Source organism: Sorex araneus, chromosome 4, assembly GCF_027595985.1.
Source record: "Sorex araneus isolate mSorAra2 chromosome 4, mSorAra2.pri, whole genome shotgun sequence".
NCBI classification, from domain to species: domain Eukaryota; kingdom Metazoa; phylum Chordata; class Mammalia; order Eulipotyphla; family Soricidae; genus Sorex; species Sorex araneus.
In genome coordinates, this window is record NC_073305.1 from 70,058,622 (window position 1) to 70,080,002 (window position 21,381).

Below are 21,381 nucleotides of genomic sequence, written 5' to 3' on the forward strand. Positions count from 1 at the left end.
CTCAATTACTATGTTTCTTCATAGCCCACATATGATTTTTTTAACTGTAGAGGTGGTGACAAATACATACATAGAGATGAATAAGGCTAAACTCTCTGAAACTTTTTAACTCAATTATAAGTCAATATATTTTGAAAAAAATTGATCAACTTATATCAACTAAGAAAATAGACAGTGGACATTTCACCTGTGTCTATTATCTCCCCCTACCCTGCAAACACTCAGGGTTTTTTGGATATGGTGTGCACAATTTCTGGACGTTGCTTCCACTTTTGCTATTTACCAAGCAGGAAGGAGAACTTGAGGACTAGAGTGGGGCTGTGGAGCACCTTGAAAGGAAGTAAAAGAAGAGCAGAGTCTTCTAGGAAGACTCAGTGGTGAGAATAAGGAGAAGGGGTGGGCAGAGACAGTATAGGGGTAAAGGTACTTGCTTCAAATGGAACCAACTCCTGTTTGATTTCTGTAAACATATGCATTCCCCCAAAGAATTGCCAGGAGTGATCCCTGAGCATAGAGCCAGGAGTAAGTCCTGATCACCTCCAGATGTAGCCTAAAGTCAAAGCAAAACAGAGTAGAAAGATCCTGGGTTTCTGACACTGAAGGAGCTGACTTTCAAATATGAAAACCAGTCAATACAAAGAGACAAAGGAGAAAATACACAGTATGGAACAATTGTAACCCTTCGACCTTGGATTACAAAAATGGCTAGTATAGTGGGGAAGGGTGAGAAGGAATGAACACTGGATTAGAGGTGACATAGGGGCAATGGTGGAGGGTCATGGCCTCTTTGTGGTGAGAATGTACAGTAACTTTGCACATCAATACCATAAATATCTTGAATGTTCTTTTTATGTCTATACAGGTAATATAATTTTTTATATCTTTAGAGATTTTTTCTTTTACTTATAAAAGCAAGTGTGTGAGAATTAATTACCTCAGATCTGCACAAACTGTTTACCTGGCAAAGTGGCAAATGGGTATTGGTTGGGCAACAAGCAGTTCTTGAGACCAGCAAACTCCTATCACTCCCTACCAGGCTTCCTATCAATGAAAATGTACAATGCAGCAGTAAAAGGAGAGCCGGATTTTTCCATCTTGTCAATGTACCGTAGCTTCCTCCTACATTATCTTTCCACAAGTTCCTCTTGAATGAAGTCTATAAAACATGCAATAGGCGATTACCTTACTCATGTGTCAGTCACACCCTGGTGTTAAGTGAATGCTTGAATGATTGTGTGACCAGAGCACAGAACATTTCATCTCCATCACATTCACATGGAAAGGAAGGTGCTATAACCCGAAAGTCATTTGCATTGTACTAATCCACCCTATTTTATCAAAATTTTTAGCATTCATCTTTATTGTTCCAATAATAGCATTATGTGTGTGTTATGGGGTGGGAAGAGAAGCTTGACAATTGTAGATTTGTTGAAGCTATTTCTAGACCTCACAATAAATAGGGATACTGAAACAATAGGCTCTAGCTTCACAATGACCAGACACCTGGAAAAGAGACACTTGACTGCCTGGACCATTCAGGTGTATTATCTATATATTTAAGAATGGCTTATTACAGGGTTTCATAAAGCATAGTCTACATCAAAACAGCTGGCAGTTCCATCTTTACATAAGACATCTGTTATTTTTCATTGTCCTATAATCAATTCCACAAATTTTGGTGACAGAATCTTCATTTCCCTTGGGAAACTGTCCCTTCCATAGTTTCAGTCCATGCTGAGCCCAACACCTGCCTTATCTTTGTGGGTGAACAGCTTCTTGTGCTGGTAATGAAGTATTGCGTTTATTTTTCCATCACAATAGGTTCCTAGACAAAAGAATGATCCAAATCACCAATGGGGCTCATTATCTAGGCTTTTTTTTAGAACAGACATTCTATTTTATTTTTGACATAGGGTTGGATAAATGCAAGTTTAGAATTGTTGGGTGCCATTATATAAAGAGTGGTAACTCAGGAAAGCGGGCTTTCCTAGTCTCAGTAAGCTGCTGATTTCTGTACAACCATTGCCCACTTGATCATGTTAGCAAAACCTTGATTTTGTAGCAAGAGAAATATAGAGTATTTGTGTCCTCCTGTCCTAAGCTGAGAGCCAGCCTTCCTCCGTCCCTTGCTCCCTCCCTCCCTCCGTCCATCCATCCATCCTTCCCTCTCTCCCTCCCTCCTTCTTTTCTGTCTTTTCTTTTTATTCCTCCCTTCCTTCCTCCCTCCCTCCCTCCCTTCCTTCCTCATTCCCTCCCTTTCTCCCTCCCTCTCCTTTCCTTCCTTCCTTCCTTCCTTCCTTCCTTCCTTCCTTCCTTCCTTCCTTCCTTCCTTCCTTCCTTCCTTCCTTCCTTCCTTTCTTTCTTTCTTTCTTTCTTTCTTTCTTTCTTTCTTTCTTTCTTTCTTTCTTTCTTTCTTTCTTTCTTTCTTTCTTTCTTTCTTTCTTTCTTTCTTTCTTTCTTTCTTTCTTTCTTTCTTTCTTTCTTTCTTTCTTTCTTTCTTTCTTTCTTTCTTTCTTTCTTTCCTCTGATGGTTTTAAATTAGGGTCTCACTGATGAAAGTGTTCTGTTGCTGAGCAAAATTTTAGTCCCATACATAGTTATTGTTTCCTACAATAAAAGTTCTGATTGCCATTTCAGCCCTTTACCTCCTTCTGTATGTGACATTTGGATACTTAGAGTGTGTTTGTGGTTCAGCCCAGTTGAATTTAATCTAACCTTAAATTCAAGGTTAAGACTTGGACTTGGTCCTCTCTTTTCATTTTTCTATTGTAGCCTTTGAACAAGACCTACTATATTTTCATTATTTTGATGATTAGATATAAGAAAAGAGAGAATCTTCCCTAATTATGTATTCCCTAACACCCCCCTCTTCCTTTTTGATGCTGCTATCATTGTGATTATTGTGGTTGTACACACAAGACACTGATGCTTGTACACCTTTTAAAATTTGGGTGCTTACAAGGAACTACACATCAGGTTGCAGTGCTTGCTCTTCCTACTCTCATTTAAAAAACTTAATTCAATATATGTTTAGAGTGACCAATGGATGCTAAAGGCCCAAAAATGCCTCAATGCATGTGATTTAATGTTGAAAACAAAATTTATGACAAGGTTAATTTGTCATGAATCTGCTGAAATATATTGGAACCACAGTCCTAAATGTGTTTATGTTTTTTTAAAAAAGGTTTATTCACATTATTGCAACAGGAGTCAAGACTATTATAATAAAGAAAGTATCAGCCTCACCTACACTCCAAATGTAGTGCAATGACAGCTGGGGACTTACAGTCAAGAGCATAGTGTGAGAGAAAGGAATCCCTGTATTAGAAATGCTAAGTTGAGAGTAGGTGAAGTTTTGATTAACCACTTCTTAAGATTCTTGCTGAAAGACAGGCCACTGTGTTCAGTTGATCAGGACTAGGGATTCTCTCTAAACTAACTTAGAATGTTTCTTTGGAGAGGGTGTGGGGAGAATTTCAATCCTCTGCAGTGCTCAGAAATTACTCCTGGTGGAGTTAAGGACCCTATGGGATACCAGGGATTGAACCTGGGTCAACTGTATGCCTGGCAAACACTCTTCCTGCCACACAATCGCACTGGACCCAATTAGCAGGTGTGTTTGTTGTTGTTGTTGTTGTTCTTTTTACTAAAACCAAAACAGACCCAAGAAGTCTGTCCAATAGGAGGGCTCAGGGAACTTAATTTTGATTTAGACCAAGAGAGAGCCTTTGATAGGAGTGCGTTAGTCTAGGTGTCAAGAATAGAGAGGTGAATTAATATCATGTGAAATATTTTTAACTAGATCAAGTTTTAAACTTTTCTTTTCTCCTTTACTGAATTTCTTGCTTCGCTCTTGTGTCATTATGCTCTTACACTATCATCTGCACGTTGCTACGGGCCACTGGACCACCTGTGCGGTACGAGGTATACTCTTACTCCCTATTCTCTTTCCACATGAGTCCTTGCCTGCTGGTGCTCTCTTCTGAGCCTCTATCTTCAATTGTTTTAACTCATCACCATGCATTGGGTCCTTCTATACGTAGGAATTGGTTTCCAAGGAAAAACAAAAGGAGGGCATCCTTGACTGGGAAATGTCCCAAGTTACATGACTGGCTATTATCCGTCAGAACACTATGCAGTTCTACATAATGCTTGGTAGTTACATAGTTTCATTTTGCATTACTTTTATGAATATGTAACTAAAATTGTGAGGGCGAAACTGATGCCATGACAAGCTGTGGCCAACATTAAGTCTCAGCTAGGCCCCAGATTCTCAGTTTCTGTTTCCTCAAAGCAGGACTTGCAGTTTCTGGTAAACTCCCAGTTGAGTAATTTGCCAAGATAAGGAATTGGGCATTTGGGTCTGGCTGGTCATGAAGGGTCACTGCACCCTCCTTAGAAACTGGTACTAACCATTGTCTAATTGCTGATCACTGTCATAATAGGGCCAATGCTAAAAATAGACTAGTATATGAATTGCTTCTTAAGTCTGAACCCCATATAAACTGCTTGTGATTTGGAGTCAGGTCCTTGTCAAGACTCCACTGTGTTGGATGAGACTTGGACCCTAGCTCAAGCTAGCGCTGACTCGGGCTAGTAATAAAGTTCCTTTGCTTTTGCATAATCATGTGTGGACTAGGTCTCTCCGCAATTGGGGATCTGAAACTCGGGCACAACAAAATGTGGTTCTTCATTATAACACAGAGCCTCTAGAAGGGAAGAGATAGTGTTTATTTTTACTTTTATTGAAATCTTGGTGCTTAATAGAGTATCTTACCCACATTAGTTAGTCATGTAATGCATATATACATAATCAGCTAGAACTGGGACGAAAAAGAAGGTAGGCTGAAGGAAGGAGTGAGAATGGCTACTGCCTATAACCAAATTCTTGCATCTTCTTTTAATCTCCTGATTTACAGGTGGAGGTTGAAGACAGACCTTGCATAACTGGTGGGGGTGGGTGGTGGGTAGAGAAATGGAATTATGGACCTAGAATGTTCTTCATAATTGTGTGGCATTAACCAAAAAGGCCAGGTCCTTTTGCTCCCATGTTTATTGGTCACTGGACATGTGCCCTGCCAGGAAAGGGTATGACATTGGGACTCAACACTGCCAACTGCTGGGCAATGACATCTGCAAAGTACATGTCACTGTGGCCCCATGTAGGATGTGACCTCTACTTCCAGTTTCAGGAATCTTCTCTCTCTTTGTCTTGCCTCTTAAGACCTAGTGGTGGTAAGTGATTCTTCAATTACTGTTTCAACCCTATCCCTACCCCAGAGGCTATTTCCAGCCTCCTTCTGTCCCTCCTACTTCTGCAAATAATTCTTTCATTAAACTGCCCTTCAAATGCTATTTGGTTTGTGCCCTTAGCTTCCTGCTTCAGGCTTCCACTGATAGAAACTTGGGCTTGCCTGAGCAGAAGATAAGAAATATTATCAAGGTGGAGAGGGGGGAAATATTGATTCAGGGTTATTGTGATAGGTGTCAACGTATTGCAACAGGGGAGAGAGACCTGCCACCACTCTACTCCAAACACAGAAAGAGGCGGGGATTTTTAGCCACAGACCTGATTCTGCAATATGTTTTTATACTGGGGGGTTTTACTACCATGTAAAAGTGACCAGGAGCATTGCTCCAACTTCCCTCCAGCCAGGAATTTTTATAATTCCGGAATGATGTCACCCTCAGCTATAGCCAACAAATGCACACCCCTCCTTTTTTTTTTTTTAGGTTTTAAACTTTTATTGAATCACCGTGAGATAGTTACAAGCTTTCATGTTTGGGTTACAATCTCACAATGATCAAACACCGATCCCTCCACCAGTGCACATTCCCCACCACCAATATCCTGGGCATACCCCCCGTTTCCAACCCTCTCCTGCCCCTAGGGCAGACAATATTCCCCATACTCTCTCTCTACTTTTGGCCATTAGAGCTTGCAATACAGATACTGAGAGGTTATCATGTTTGGTCCATTATCTACTTTTGGCATGCATCTCTCATCCCAACTGGTTCCTCCATCCATCATTTTTTTAGTGATCCCTTCTCTATTCCATCTGCCTTCCAGCTATGGGGAAGTCCCCATGGCCCTTGTATCTAGGGTCCTTGGGGCACACCTCTCCTTAAGCTTCATCCAGAACTGCCTTTGGACACAGCCCTGACCATGATTCTTTCCTTTGAAGACTAAATTTACCTTCCTACGAACTTCCACAGTGACTAATTGTCTAATGACTCCCATATTATTCTATATTGACTAAACTTCTGGAAGGTTGTGCACTTGTGCACTTGTAACTTTATCATTCCACTCTTCTCCATTCTTGTTTATTTAATGGGTGAACACTTCATGCCTCTGCATAAAACGTGGGGGGCACTTACATTTTGCCCTCCCCAGTTCCTAGCACAGTGCCCTATTTGTGTCTTGATGAGCAGATTAATGAGAGAATTATATAAAATGTGGACACTCAAACAGCTAGCGAATAACAGACTGACTTTTCTACCTCAATCATTTGACTTTGTCTTAACTTAGTTGTCCATGTCACTGTACAACTGAGCAAGAAAAAAAGTGTCATTCACAATTAATATGGGCTTTGCCAAGTCATACGAATTTGCCCATGTGTAGGAAGTGATCCATGGTATTGTACTCCTCATCCTGACTCGGAGGGCCTGTAACATGAGCTGGAAATATGAGGCAATTAACCATGTAATTCACACAAAATAGCCTGGAAATGTACTTCATGAATAGGTACACAGCCCAGTAATGGAAGACTTGAAAAATTCATTCATGATAGATATGGGATCATTTATTAGAGGAAGCGTGGGATATACCAGGAGCATTTCTAATCTGTTAAAGTCAGCATCTTTAAAGGAAGCAGGCCTGATGACACAATTCTCAGTGTTGTCACTTGCAAGAGACAGAATCTGGGACTGAGAAGAGAGATGATGGTTTATGAGGAAATGATTTTTTTTTTAATTTTTGCTTTTACTTAGGGTTTTGGGGTGACAAGTGACAAGGACTGAGTCAAAATCAGGTCACATTACGGAAAAAGGAAGAATTTACTGAAAGCTCTGGTGTAGCTCTCAGAATGGAAGTGACAGTTAGAAAATGAGACTTCGGGGGAAACAAAAACCAAGGGCTCTGGGTTTGGGGCAACAGGAACTCAGACACTTTCATTGGAAATATCTGCTTCCCCATCCCCACCTCAAATTGTGCCTCTGTCAGAATGAATCCCTCCAATTGCTTCCTTGAGTAACTAAACTTCTGTCACAGGCCGTAAAATGAGTAACGACTGTAAAGAGATTTATTGGACTTTGATGGGTCTTGTAAGCTGTCTTTGTTATTTTATAAGTACTTCTTGAGAAGTATGCAAGTCTGGTACCAGTAGGGAGGACTCAAAAGCATAGCTTTGGGTCTTTAAGGGAGAAATACATTCAACTATTCTTCAGGTTATTAAAAAACTGGGCACAGTCAGGATCTTTACATGGCTAGGGGCTGACATTAGCCTACCAGCATCTTTATAAAGAAAAAGAGATAAGGAGAAAGAGAAAAGGAAAAGGAACAATCAGGAACAGAGAAGATGTGGCTTACCTGCATGAAGGGGCCAGACAGGGGTCATGCTCTGTTCTCTCCATCTCCAGCTCTGCTCCATTGGGCTCTAATCCAGGGAAAGACCTTTGTAGCAGGTTCCGAGAGTGTCCCACAAATACACACATCACTTCAAGCATAAGCATTCCTGCATATGTAAGGAATGGCACCTACTGATGTCACAAGAATCTCTCATGTTGGAGCCTTTCTATAGCCAGCCCAGTTGTAGGTTCAGACTGCGGCAGTAGGCAAAGGTGCAGAGAGCTCACAGCCCCTCAACAGCTGAGTATGTAAAAACAAATGTCTTACTCCTTTTGGGTGGGATAACTCTGACGCCTAATCTATACTTTGCTTCAGCTAGAACTAAGTATCAGTTGCCCACAGCAGCAAATTACTCAAGAATGCACTTCCCTTTGACTTTCTTCTCTATCTCTTCTCACTTCACTGCTCTCTTAACCAGGCCTTCTGGGCACATTTCCAAAACAAACCTCTTGCACACAAATCCTTGCATCCAAGTTTTCTCAGAGATACAGTCTGGGAATGTGGTTGCAAGATGGCTGCAAATAGCCTAAGTGGGTTTGCGATTGCCTCCAGTTCTCCAGCTCCTACCTCCCTCTGGCATCTATACTATTGGAGAAAGAACTTTCTTCCAAGTGTTTCCACTTCTAATTGATGCCTGATTCTCATTGCACAAAGTTGACCTCAGTTTCATTCCTGGACTATAAAATACACCATTGATCCTGCCGACCACCTAGTCTCCTTGAGACTAAGAAGACTGAGCTGATTCTATTTTATCTGCACGGACTTGGGAAGGAAGAGAGATTAATTTCTTATGAAAAATGAAGATGAGAATCTGTTACTGGGTCAGTGCTGAAGAAATCATGAGCTGATCCAATCACCAGGTGTTCACTGCCTGTGGGTTTCCAAACAGAAATAAACAGAGGCCAAAGGTGCATGATGACATCAATTCTAACGTAGTGAAGAGGACTGCTGAAGATTGAAGTTGAAGGAACTAGAGCCCACTCTCTGGTTTCTCCAGACGACCTTACCTTCTAAAATCAGCAAGAAGCTGCATCCATTTCTTTCTCTTTATAGATCTGTGTTTATGTTTTGAAATACCATGCTATCCAAACAAAACAGCATGAACTCTGCAGTAATTAATTCATTCTCACATTTTAAAAATTAAGAAACGGCATTATTGAGGTCACATTCTTGATAACAGGGAAACATCACTTTCCAAGTGGCTCTTGGCAATATTAAAATAAATTTCTGGATACTTTGTGCTTTCAGTCCCTAGGAATTATTTGTGTCTCCCAACAATTGATAGCTGAGTTCCTTCTGCATACAGAGAACTCCATAAGAAGACTGACGAAGAAACCCAACCATTTTACTCATAGGAATGGTCTTTATGGTTTGTTGAATTATCCTTCAGTTCATAATTACCAAGGAAACACCCCAGTCTCACTATCACATCTTTGAGATCTTTGAGATTATTAAACAGTTTTCTTTCTAGGTAAAAATCTTGAAACAAGGGGAAAAAACAGGTTCTCACACTTCTTTTTTTTTTTTTTTCATTTTATTGAATCACCGTGAGATAGTTACAAGCTTTCATGTTTGGGTTACAATCACACAATGATCAAACACCCATCCCTCTACCAGTGCACTTTCCCTACCACCAATTCCCCGGTATACCCCCCTTTCCCACCCACCCCCTGCTTCTATGGCAGACAATATTCCCCATATTCTCTCTACTTTTGGGCATTATAGCTTGCAACACAGACACTGAGAGGTCATCATGTTTGTTCCATTATCTACTTTCAGCACACATCTCCCATCCTGACTGGTTCCTCCAGCCATTTTATTGTTTATTATAATACACACTTAAAAATTACTCTTATATTAATAATTCCTTTTGTCATGGGGATTGTTGCTTAGATATGTGGGATGGCACATGCACACTGGCTGGCTGGGGTTACACAGGTGCTGACTCTCTGAGGTTGCACAGGCACTGGCTCTCTGAGGTTGCACAGGCGCTGGCTCTCTGAGGTTGCACATCTCATACTTCTTGAGCTCAGATGCAAGGTGCCCTTTGTGTGCAGGAGCACTCTAGGATCTTGAAGGAAAAGTGAAATGGGAAAAAGCTTTGTTGGTTTTAATACATAAAGTCCTTGAAATTGTCACTTTCCTTCTTGCAAAGAAAAGGCTAAATAAACTAAAATCTTACAACCCTTCTAAACTCCATTTCAGAACTGAGATCACAGAGTATGCTACTGTCCCCATATGTAGAAACAGTCTGACTGGGCCAAGTGCAAAACCCAGCAGCTTTGCACCAGCAACCAGTGCCAGGGTGAGGAGAAACACTTTAGATCACAGTTGGTGAAGTGCTGCTGGCTCTGCACTAGCCTGAGAGCAATTCCCAGGGCACCCCTGCACTTCCCTAAAATTTAGCTCCAGGTGCCTCCCAGTTTTTCACAATGAAAATCAGAGGATCTTCATGCTTCTGACCAGGAAAGGAAAAGTAACTCCTTTGATAAACTTGCTGAGCTTAAGACCTGGAGGGAAAAAAATCAAGAGAATGCCAAAACCCAGTGAAAGAAACTAAATGAAGGGAGTAGCCAATGCGAACTTTTCTGGATGAAAAGGTGGATATATCGCTGAAGTTGAAGTTAGGTGCAGTTGAAGGGAAGAGGGATTAGATGTGGTCTTAGAAGAAGCACATGTTAGAACACAAGAGGTCGTGGAAAGAAATCAGTCTCCATTGTTTATACATAATCCACAAGCTTATTGGGAGATGACCAGGACTCACTGTTTCAATACAGCGCCTGCTACCTACTGCCCCAGAAATATGTGACTAATTCTAGATCATGCCATCTGTTAAGGAAAATATTGAGAAACATGCCAGTTTATCAACAGTTTCCAAACATGTCATCTACTTCAGAGACAGAAAAAGTAATAAAACAGCTATATGGCATGAGTAAAGTATAACTCATTCCAAATCCTAGCCGTGCCACTGACTGGCATGTAGTCTAGGACAAGCTATTCTCTGTGTCTGAGTCCCTGGTTGATCTGCAGAAAGAAAAGGAACAAAAGAGGCATAACTATAGAGTATTGTTGAGACTATTTCTTGAAATGAGATAAGTACTGATTTTTCTCCAAACTTGTTCATTCCTACTTGTCCACCTATATATCATAGGAATGATACCTATTCCTTCCATCTAGTTAAAGTCTAACAACAAAGCTCTTGGAGTCATCCCTGATATTTTTACTTTTCTTGAATACCATCTTGATCAATATGGTCAGATGATTCTTTTTTTTTTTGCAGTGTATCTTGAATGTGGGCACGTCGGTTTGTTCCCTTGTCTACATCCTCCATCCTCTTCCAAGATCTAAAACCTGGCTGTATTGAAATGGCATTTCAACTCTCTCCCTGCCTTCTTCCTACTTGTTAAGTAATTTCTTCACAAATCAGCCATTTATAGGATAGTTTGACTATGGGTAATTTAGATTAAACCTATTCAATGGCTTTCTGGTGCACTAAGAAAAAAATCCCAGAATGCAGACCTCTGTTATCTTGCCCAGACTGTTTCTTCATCCTAAGTCCCTCTCTGTCAGGGGGATCAGTGAATTCTATCCTCAAACTTCCGTGATAGCCCAGCTGTGACTCTGCATACTAGAGAGCATTGTTCCAGCCCTGCATATTATCCTCATACTTAAGAAGGAGAATCCTTCAATAGGTGTTACAGGTAGCTCAGCCTCTTGCATTTCTGTGATTATAAGGACAAGAATGTGGCTCAAGGAGCTAGCTAGGTGATTTAAAGCAGAGCTACCCAGGGGTCCCCATCTTCATGAGCCATATAGTTTGTACAGAGGGCAAGGTGCTTGCCTTGCATGTGGCCAATCTGTATTTGGTTCCCAGCAGCCCTCATGTTCCCTCAAGTATTGCCAGGAGTGACTCCAAAGAGTAATACTCCTAAGAGTATTGCCAGGAGTGACTCCTAGGAGTAAGCTCTGAGCACAGCTGACTGTGGACCTCAAAACAAAATGAAATATAAAATATATGCTGAGTTTCATAATGGTGATGTGACAATCTTGCAACAAGGCTTTGTTTTACTCAGGCTCTCTGTTCACTTTTGATTTTCTGCAATTTTCTTGCTGTTCCCTCTGAAGCAATTCTCTTTTTTTGGAAGACAGGCTCAAACTGACAGTATGATGCCTGAGTCTGCCCATTGAAGGGCTGTCTTGTATCCAACAGCATCCCTGGCCTCCAAACTTGAGATGCCAATGGCAGTTCTTCTTGGTCCCCAGTTGTGATAACCACAACACTGTGACCAGACCCTGCCAAATGTCTTCTGGGAGGCAGTGGAGAACTCTGACATAAACATATTTTTTGAGATCTGTACAGGCACAGCTCCTTATCATGTAGCCCCAACATCTTATCTGTACCCAGTCCCCACTAACTGGCCCATGTGTTGCTTTCCTTGTTTTTCTGACTCTTTCTCTTGTCACCCCACAGTGGACTCTTGCACTTACAAGACACCCATACCTGCATTTAATGAAAGATTTCGAATGCTCTATCCACTGGGTCCACTGTACAGTGTTGTATCTGAATAGATTAGGCAAGTGATTAAAAAGTCCATGGAAGCAGGCCAATAAGAGCTTGCAGCTGGGAAGTTTCTGCTGCTCTAATTTTCCTATCTGCAGCTGCTGCCCTTTGCATTTGGACAAAACGACCATCAGAATATACATTGTGGAGGCTGGGCTGGGTCTGAATCTTCTTTGAATGAAATGAAACAACAAACTAGTTCATGGGGTGTGACTGAATTTGCTTCTTCCAGCCAGCTGTGCCCCCCACCCTGTCCCCAGCCCCAACCACCCACTGATAACCTTGGCTATGTTTAAATAATAAGCGTCAAATAGCCACAAGTCAATAGATGGGGGAATGCATGTGAAAGTAGATGGATGGGGGCACCAACCTATTTTCTCAAAGTAATTATGCACAGAATTTATCATCACCCTCCACGCATCCTCTTCCTTAATAACAGCTGACAACGCTTGTTTTCCCACTGGTGTCAACCCATCACACTGATAATTTTTCCCCCCAAATGAAGACATCACCTAAATGTGGAATCAGTAACATGAAAGGGCTGTAGCTTCTGTGAGTCTACAGGGCGGCCTGGGAGAGGAAGAGCGGCATGCTCCCAGAGCCCAAATCAATCTTTGATGTGCAAGCTGGCGAGATAAGTAACAGCACGAGTAGTACTGGGCTGGGGACGTGAATGTCTGACATGTGGGCTGGGACTTGGGGCCTGAGGACAGGGAGGAGAGGAGAGACAAAGATAGATGGCTGACAAGGTCTCCATAAAGGAAGTGCTTTACTCCATCTGATAAGACCTAATACCCCACGGCAGATATTCAGAGCTTTACAACTCCCTTTGCAAGTTTTTCCAAATGTCTGATTTAAATTCCTGATGTTTCAAATTGAGCCCATTTTGTCTCAATCTTTCTTTATCCCAGAAGCCATGGATGTGGTTCCCCACTGGATACACATTCTTATTGACACTAATAATTCATAAATAGCTAACTGGGACCCCTTCTCTGCAAGGGATTTTTTGGTCTCAGCCCAGACCCTCTTCCTAAGAAGGTTCCTCTCCACCACCGCGAACTGCCAACTGACATTGCTGAGTCATCCAGTGCAATGACATCTGTCCCTTACTCAGTCCAAGAACCAGTTCTAGTAGCAAGAGCCTTGGAGAAGGCAGCGTAGCACATCACAGCAATGAAATCAGGGCCACAAGCAGGAGAGATCTGGTTGGCAGATATTTTATTTGACCTTCCCAGCTTTAGAGGTAATAGCTGTTTATTTTTTAGTTGAATCATATAAGATACACAGTTGAAAACCTGTTCATGGTCAGGTTTAAGTCATACCACTTATATATGCCACCCTATATAAAGGCAGGCATTTTCCTTCTCTCTCTCTCTCTGTCTCTCTCTCTCTCTGTCTCTCTCTGTCTGTCCCTATCTCTCTGTCTCTGTCTCTCTCTTTCTCTCTCTCCTTTTGGGTTTTGCAATACAGATAGTAAGGGGTTATGTTTCCTTACCTATTTTCAGCACACAGTTCTTATCTGGAGTGATCATTTCCACCCATCTTTGTCATAGTGGACAAAGTGGACATAGTCATCTTTATCCCAACTGCTTTCTTCCCCAGCACTTGAAGCATGCTTTTGGGCCTGTTAGTACTTCGGTGGGAGATTATGCACTGTAGCATTATTGTCCCGTTATTCATGGATTTGCTCAAGCGGGCACCAGTAACATCTCCATTGTGAAACTTGTTGTTACTGTTTTTGGCATATCAAATACACCACGGGTAGTTTGCCAGGCTCTGCCATGTGGGAGAGATATTCTAGGGAGCTTGTCAGGCTCTCCAAGAGAGATAGAGGAATCAAACCCGGGTCAGAGATTATAGCTTTTTAATTTTTTTTTTGGGGGGGGGTCACACTGGTGTTGCACAGAGGTTAATCCTAGCTCTGCACTCAGGAATTACTCCTGGTGGTACTTGGAGGACCATATGGGATGCTGGGAATCAAACCAGGTCAGCTGCGTGCAAGGCAAATGCCCTACCTGCTGTATTATCACTCCTGCCCTGAGATTATAGCTTTGAGAGAGATTGCTACCACTCTCCTACGTGATCTACTTCAGTCTTGGGGGAAATGCCCAGGGGTAGAGTCTGCACAGGCTGGTGTGGCCACTCTGTCTACTCACAATCCCCACAAGGCAGCCATCAAACTGCACTTGATCTTGATTTACTTGATCTAATGGCTTGGAAACTGATTCGTTAGCAACAAAGTTCTCAAGGACCCACAGACTCAGGCTGGAACAAGGTATTCTCTTTGCCGTAAATAGAAAATCTGAAGTAGGTGGGGTGGTGTCCTCACAATGAGTTCCCTGGGATAATAAAACCAAGGTGAGATTTAAACAAACTACTCTGTCACAAACCCTAAAGTAGTCTTCAAAAGTACTATGGTCAGATCCACTTTCTGAGCTCTGATAAGACTCCATCTAGCCCCAGAGCTGGCCCTCGAGAAGTCTGGAACCCTGAGAGGAAGAAGACACTTCAACAGAAACTAAAAGTGATAAGAACATGAAAACATTTGGCTACCAAAAGCTCCAAATGCTTCTCCCTGAAAACATCCTAACAGCAGACTAGTATCTCCATAGAAAATCCAGTGTGGGAGTGGTTTAGGAGAAAACCTAAAACCCATAAGACCAACTCTGCAAAGCCAAGGGGTGACCTCCCCATTCTAGAGGAAGGATTGTTCATACCCCAGTCTGAGATGGATACTTCTGGCTCTCTCTCTTCTGGGAAGCAGCTCCTCCCCCTGCCCCACGGCCCTCCATGTCTGCCCTGCCCCATTCTTCTCTAAGTTAATGTTTTGTCTCTTCCAGAATATAATATTCTATCTCCTCCAGAAATCTTTTTTGGAAAGAAAAGCAATGTTCCTAGAAAACCTGGGCAAAAATTAGGTCTGATCTTCCTTTTATGAAAAGAGAGATTTCTTTCTCTAGCCTGAGTTCAGGGCTCCCAAGAGATCTGATGGTAGGGATCATTTCTCACGCCCGTTAGGATGAGTGTGTCTCAGGTGCAGTTTAACAGCTGCCTCATGCAGTTGGGGAGACTTCAGGGCTTTACCACACAGGTGCTTAGATCAAACTCTGACCAGTTAAACCTCCCAGATAAACCCTATGGTGACCAAGCTGGGTTGAGAGGAACACTGCAGACTCCCCTCTCCAGCTGCCACTCCTCTTATCCCCACTGACAGTCACCTGCAACAGGAACCTCTGCCCAGATTTCCAGGTCTGTCATCTACCAATGCAGAAAAGAAATGCATGAGACAAATAGAAAATTAAAACGATTTTACTTAGAGAAATATAAGGAGAGAGCAAGAGAGAGGTGTGAGGGGGAGTGGTGGAGAGGATTCAACCAAGAACATGGACTCCCACAGTTGGGTAGAAAGCCAAGAATGAGTCCTAGAGTAAAAGAAAGGTATCAGGATGAGATGTGGATGACCCCCCAGATGGGAAGTTCTCCCCATTTGCCTTTAATAAAATTGGTTTTAGGAGTTGTTGTTTTTTTCTCACACTGCCCCAAGGTGATACCTTGTTTTCTACATTTCCAAATACCTCTGTTATTTGTATCTAAGAGGAGTTATGGCTGTTTTTCTGCAGCTACAAGAAAACTTTCATAAATCACATCATGGTTTTATTCTGTCACTGTCATTGTCACTATCATCCCGTTGCTCATCAATTTGCTCGAGCGGATACCAGTAACGTCTCCATCGTGAGACTTGTTGTTACTGTTTTTGGCATATCGAATAAGCCACAGGTAGCTTGTGAGGCTCTGCCATTCGGGCAGGATACTCTTGGTAGCTTGCTGGGCTCTCTGAGAGGGACAGAGGAATCAAACTGGGTCGGCTGCATGCAAGGTGAACGCCCTATCCGCTGCGCTATCGCTCCAGTCCCATGGTTTTATTACTTTGGAAAAATGCATTACTAGTCTCTCAGCTGTTTCACTAATATCCCCAACTCCCTATCTACATCTTTGCATCAGAATCTTTAAAGAAACCAGTACTGGGGTTTCTCTGAGAAAACTGGGTTGTCTGGTTAGACGAACCTGCATTTCTAGAAGGCAACAACCAACTGCAGTGGCATGCATCTACTTTCTTCAGATGGATCACTTGCATTTCTGTTGCCCAAGTCTCTGCCACTTTTTATTCCTGATTTCCCACTTATCCTGCCTGTCCAATTGTTAGAAACATTATGGTTTAATATTCTTTCTGTAGAAGGAACATCTGAAATAGCAATTATGGTATCTCTGTTTTTTATTTCTTTAATTTAGTCAATGGCATCCAAGAGCTAGCCTAGGAGTGTATGAGCTAAGTCATGTCTCTTTAAACTTTACATGTTGACGCCATAATGTCACAACTCCATGTCCATCTTATTCATCGTTGTCAATCCTGCTCTCATCTCAGAGGTCACAGTGAATAGGGAGAGGCCCAGAGAGTGAGGGAAACATTTTTTGTCATTCTATTATTGTCAAGACCTCAATTCTTTTGCCTTAGTTTACAAACCCTCCCATCTGGAGTTTATGGTAAAATGCAATAAAAAGTTTGAGAAATGGACCAGGGGAAAAGGAGACCTAGCAAACTGCAAGACAAAGTATATTCTTAGTTAGGTCTCTTGGTTTGCAAATAGTGGACTCACTTTCAGGCTTACAGGTTTCTTAGCTTGCGTTGTCAAGGCAAGTCACCCAGATAGGGTGGCTTAAACAACGTAGACATCTTACAGTTCTGGGAGTTAAGACACCTGAGATCAAGGTGTGGACCGAGCTGGTTTATTCTGAGGTTTCTTGTTAGCTTGGGATGCCTCCTTCATTTCACTGGCCTTTTCTCTATATGTGCATGCGCCCCAAGTATTTCTTTCTCTTCACAGTCAGTGTTGGACCAGGGCCCTTCCAACGCCTCCTATAACCTGAGAACTTCTTTAAAGACTAACCTGTTTCTCAAGCTGTTGACTGTATCTTATTTTAAGCTCCACGTGAAAGGGCTCATAAATTCAGGTGACTGGATCCAGATCTTGGCAATGAAAAAGATACAAAATCAGAAAATGATTCCTTCATCTTCAGATACTGCCGTACTTTCTGTGTGAACACCAGGCAGGCGGGACACTGCCGTGTAGAGAGGCTGAATGAAAGGAACACTCATGTCTTTGGAGAACGAAATGTTTGAACAGAGTTAAAGTGGCATCTGCATCTTGTTTTTCCAGTGAGAAGACAGGATAATGAGGGAGAAAAAAATCTCTAAATCTTAGGCATGAAAAACTACATCTTTGTACATACAAATCACAGATGAATACAGCTACTAACAGGAACACACAATGACCTGTTCTACAGAGGGCTGAGATCCCCCGAGGATACAGACAAGCATCCTAGCCGACACCAGAACTCAGGGCATTGGTTTCAGAATTTTATGGAGGACTAATCAGGAAAATGTGTAAAATAGCTATTGAAGGAATAAATCTTTTAAATGGTTGAGAGATGTCTCTACATTTGTTTTAGTTCTAAGACTACTTTCTCACTAGGCTTTGCATTGTGGGGTTTATGGATTTTCTGGAATCTTACATGTGATGCTAATGTAGACAATTTTAGGGATTCCCAAAAAGGACTGGTGTACTTTTGTAATGAAGAAGGGGGGGGGGGGCTGGAACAATAGCACAACAGGTAGGGCGTTTGCCTTGCACGCTGCAGACCCGGGGTTTGATTCCCAGCGTCCCATATGGTCCTCTGAGCTCAGGAGTAATTTGAGTGCAAAGCCAGGAGGTAACCCCTGTACATTGCCGGGTGTGACCCAAAAAGCAATAATAATAATAATAATAATAATAATAATAATTTTTAAAAAGAAGGAACTGGGTATGAAATGGCAGACATGGTTAGAGATCTGCCTGATAGTATTCCTTTCACGTATGCTTCTTGCTGAGCCTGTCCTTTCCCTTCAGCAAGCTGGTTTCCATGCCTCCTTCTCATGTAGGATATAAGCAAGTGACACTGTTCCTAGGAAGGGATGTTCTGGGAAAGAGAATCCCAAATAAAAAAGCCACAGTCATGTTCATGTCCCCCATGCTGCCTGACACTGCCGTAGCCGTTCTAAGTCCATGAGGCAAAGGAACCTAGGAACTAAGTGCAGTGATAGGGTCACTGATGACATTCACCAACAAGGAAGAAAACACATAGAGAAAATAACAATGAAAACCACCATCACCACACTTTAAGAGCATCAAATAAAATAATGGATCTAAAGAAAATAGAACGCAGACATATGACACGAATATAATAAAATGTCACTATCATTCTGTTGCTTATTGATTTGCTCAAGTGGGCACCAGTAACGTCTCCATTGTGAGACTTGTTGTTACTCTTTTTGGCAAATCAAATATGCAGGATTTTCTTGGTAGCTTGCCGGGCTCTCTGAGAGGGACAGATGAATCAAACCCAGGTCGGACACGTGCAAGGCAAATGCGTTATCTGCTGTGCTGTTGCTTCAACCCAATCTAATAAATTATAGCATATTATTATTGTATTATTGTTATTAACACAAAAGGACTAAGAAACACAGCTTTCTAATCACTCATTATGCAGAGGACTAAGATCCTGCCCAAAGTATATATACTACCCTTTTTCACAGATTCTAGCCTGCTACCCTAGAATTCTGGTTGTCACCCAACACTTGGTTTGGATTGGCTACAAATGATGTGAACTTAACACTGTGAAGGGGTTGTTGGCTCATGTGGCCAAAAAGTTTGAGCGAAAAGGCTAACCTCACATATTCTAGTTTAGCTCTCTCTTTGGATGCAGAATGGGCTATATTACTTCCACACCTCACACTTCTAAACCTCAGCTATCCTTGAGAGGAGAAAGTACTGACATTAAACATAACAGGACAAAGCTGTATCAAAAGCCCATGCTTATCTGATCTCTGATAAGGAGGTAAAGGTAGAAGAACTTGACTGATTTTGACTGATTGGTCTGTCATGTGCTACAATCCTACAAGTTTTATGCTAGTAATCAGAGTCTTCTCTAGAACTATCTGGACCCTACAACACAATCCAGGAGTGAGAAATGGAAAACAGTGAACATTGGGGAAGAGACATTAGCAATGTAGTTTTTACATCTCTTGCCTATCTTTGCCCAGTAATCTTTATTGGGTATCTTGAGGAAGTTAAACTAATATGCAGTTAGGTGATGTATTTAAAAGTAGTGACCATTTGATCAAATATTTATGATCGCTTAGTTTCATGTAAAATATCCATCAAATTGATGTTCATAAATCATGCAACTATTGGGAATACCAAAGCCACACCTCACTCCTGATGCATCCTATAAATTAGTCCAAGAAACTGAGTGCTTCTGGGTTATATCCTACAGAATGGAAATATGATATAAGGAATTTGACAGAACATAAAATAACATTGTAAGAATTCTTTTTTTTTTTTTGGTTTTTGGGTCACACCCAGCGATGCACAGGGGTTACTCCTGGCTCTTCACTCAGGAATTACCCCTGGCGGTGCTCAGGGGACCATATGGGATGCTGGGATTAGAACCCGGGTCGGCCGCGTGCAAGGCAAACGCCCTACCCGCTGTGCTATCGCTCCAGCCCCACATTGTAAGAATTCTTGTATAGCTCTTTTCTTGCACAATGTTTCTCCACTGTTCTTGAGCAAATACCTAAGAGATGAACTTCTGGGTCATAGGAAGACTACATATTTATCAGTAGCAGCTAAACAGTCCTCTAACGTGACAGTTCCATTTTATACAACCACTTGCATTGTCTTGGAACTTGATAGCCATTTCAAACAAGCCTCAGTGATGAGACCTTCATTTTGGCCCTTTCTGGTAAGAAGGGAAATGCAGCTTTTGAGAATTCAGAGATGGTCATTCCTGGATGGCAGCAGTGGGTTCTGAGTCTGTTGGTTCTCTGACCTATTCTTGCCCACAGCTATTCTACTCTATACCCAGGTAACTGCTTCAAGACTTCCCCAGCTTGGAAATCCTTCTTGGTCACTACAGATTCTGGGTTGGGCATAGCCAATGATAGGCAGCCACTGGGAGTCTGAAGGCCTGGAAAATGGATAGAGGCAGACTTCTTCCTCTTTGTCTGTCCCTGCCAGTTTCTCTGTTACATCATTCTTCATATCTGCTTCCACTTCGCAAACCTGCCACAGTTCCAGCCTGCACCCAGTGGCATCAGTTTCTTTACCCAAGTAACACCACCTGCTCCCTTTGTCTTTCCAATATAACATGGTTTTCTGCCAATGTAATGCCCCTCAGTTCCCTGTAACTTGCTTCTCAGCTTCTTTTATCTCTGTGACTTGTTTCTTTCATGGAATTCTCTTTGTTCACAGACCTACAGTGTTTTTCTGGTTGGGTCTTGACAGATACACATGACATCGAGGATTAACAGCAATGATTTTGAGGCCAAATCACATGTGAGGCCTGCCAGGCAGATTTATTGTCAAATCTTAGAACTGCAAAAAAATAGGACAACCTTCTTCAGAAGCACCATCTGGTACCACAACATTCTCCTAATGTCTAGCCTAAATCCCTGCTGTGACAAAGTATGTGTCTGATAACCTAACTAAATGAAGCTCCTTGGTCTCAGGAGTTACTGTGAGTGTCAGTCTCAGTGGGCTTGTGGTCCATGGTATTGGCAGAAATCATAATCATGTTGGTGAAGAAAGGGGAGAATCTGGGAGGAAAAATGGAACTTCTAGGCATCCATCAAAATTGGATACATTGACCTAAATTCTGAGCTGCTGAGCCACACAATTGGCTTTCAAGGGAGAGAATCAGTTTGCTATTCTGCTTCTTTCTTTAAGATCTACAAAAGTACTCACTACACAACAGACATTTAATAAATATTTAGATAATTGCATTTGGTTATTCATTTATTTGTGAAGTACATACTAAAGATCAGATGATTTAGGAATCTTGGTTTTATGTGCTAGAAAGCCAAATCAAATTCATGTAAAAGAAAAATAACTATGGTATCCCACACAATTGAGAAATTCGAGGATAAATTTGGATATGGCCATATCCAGGTACCCCAAGTGATGTCTCTGGAAGTGTTCTCATTCCATTTCTCAGATCTATATCCCATTAGTTGACTTGATTGTATACAATCAGTCCCAACAGACATTAGCGGGAAAGCTCCAGAAAGCTTCCCAGCTGATAGTTTTTCTTTCATGAA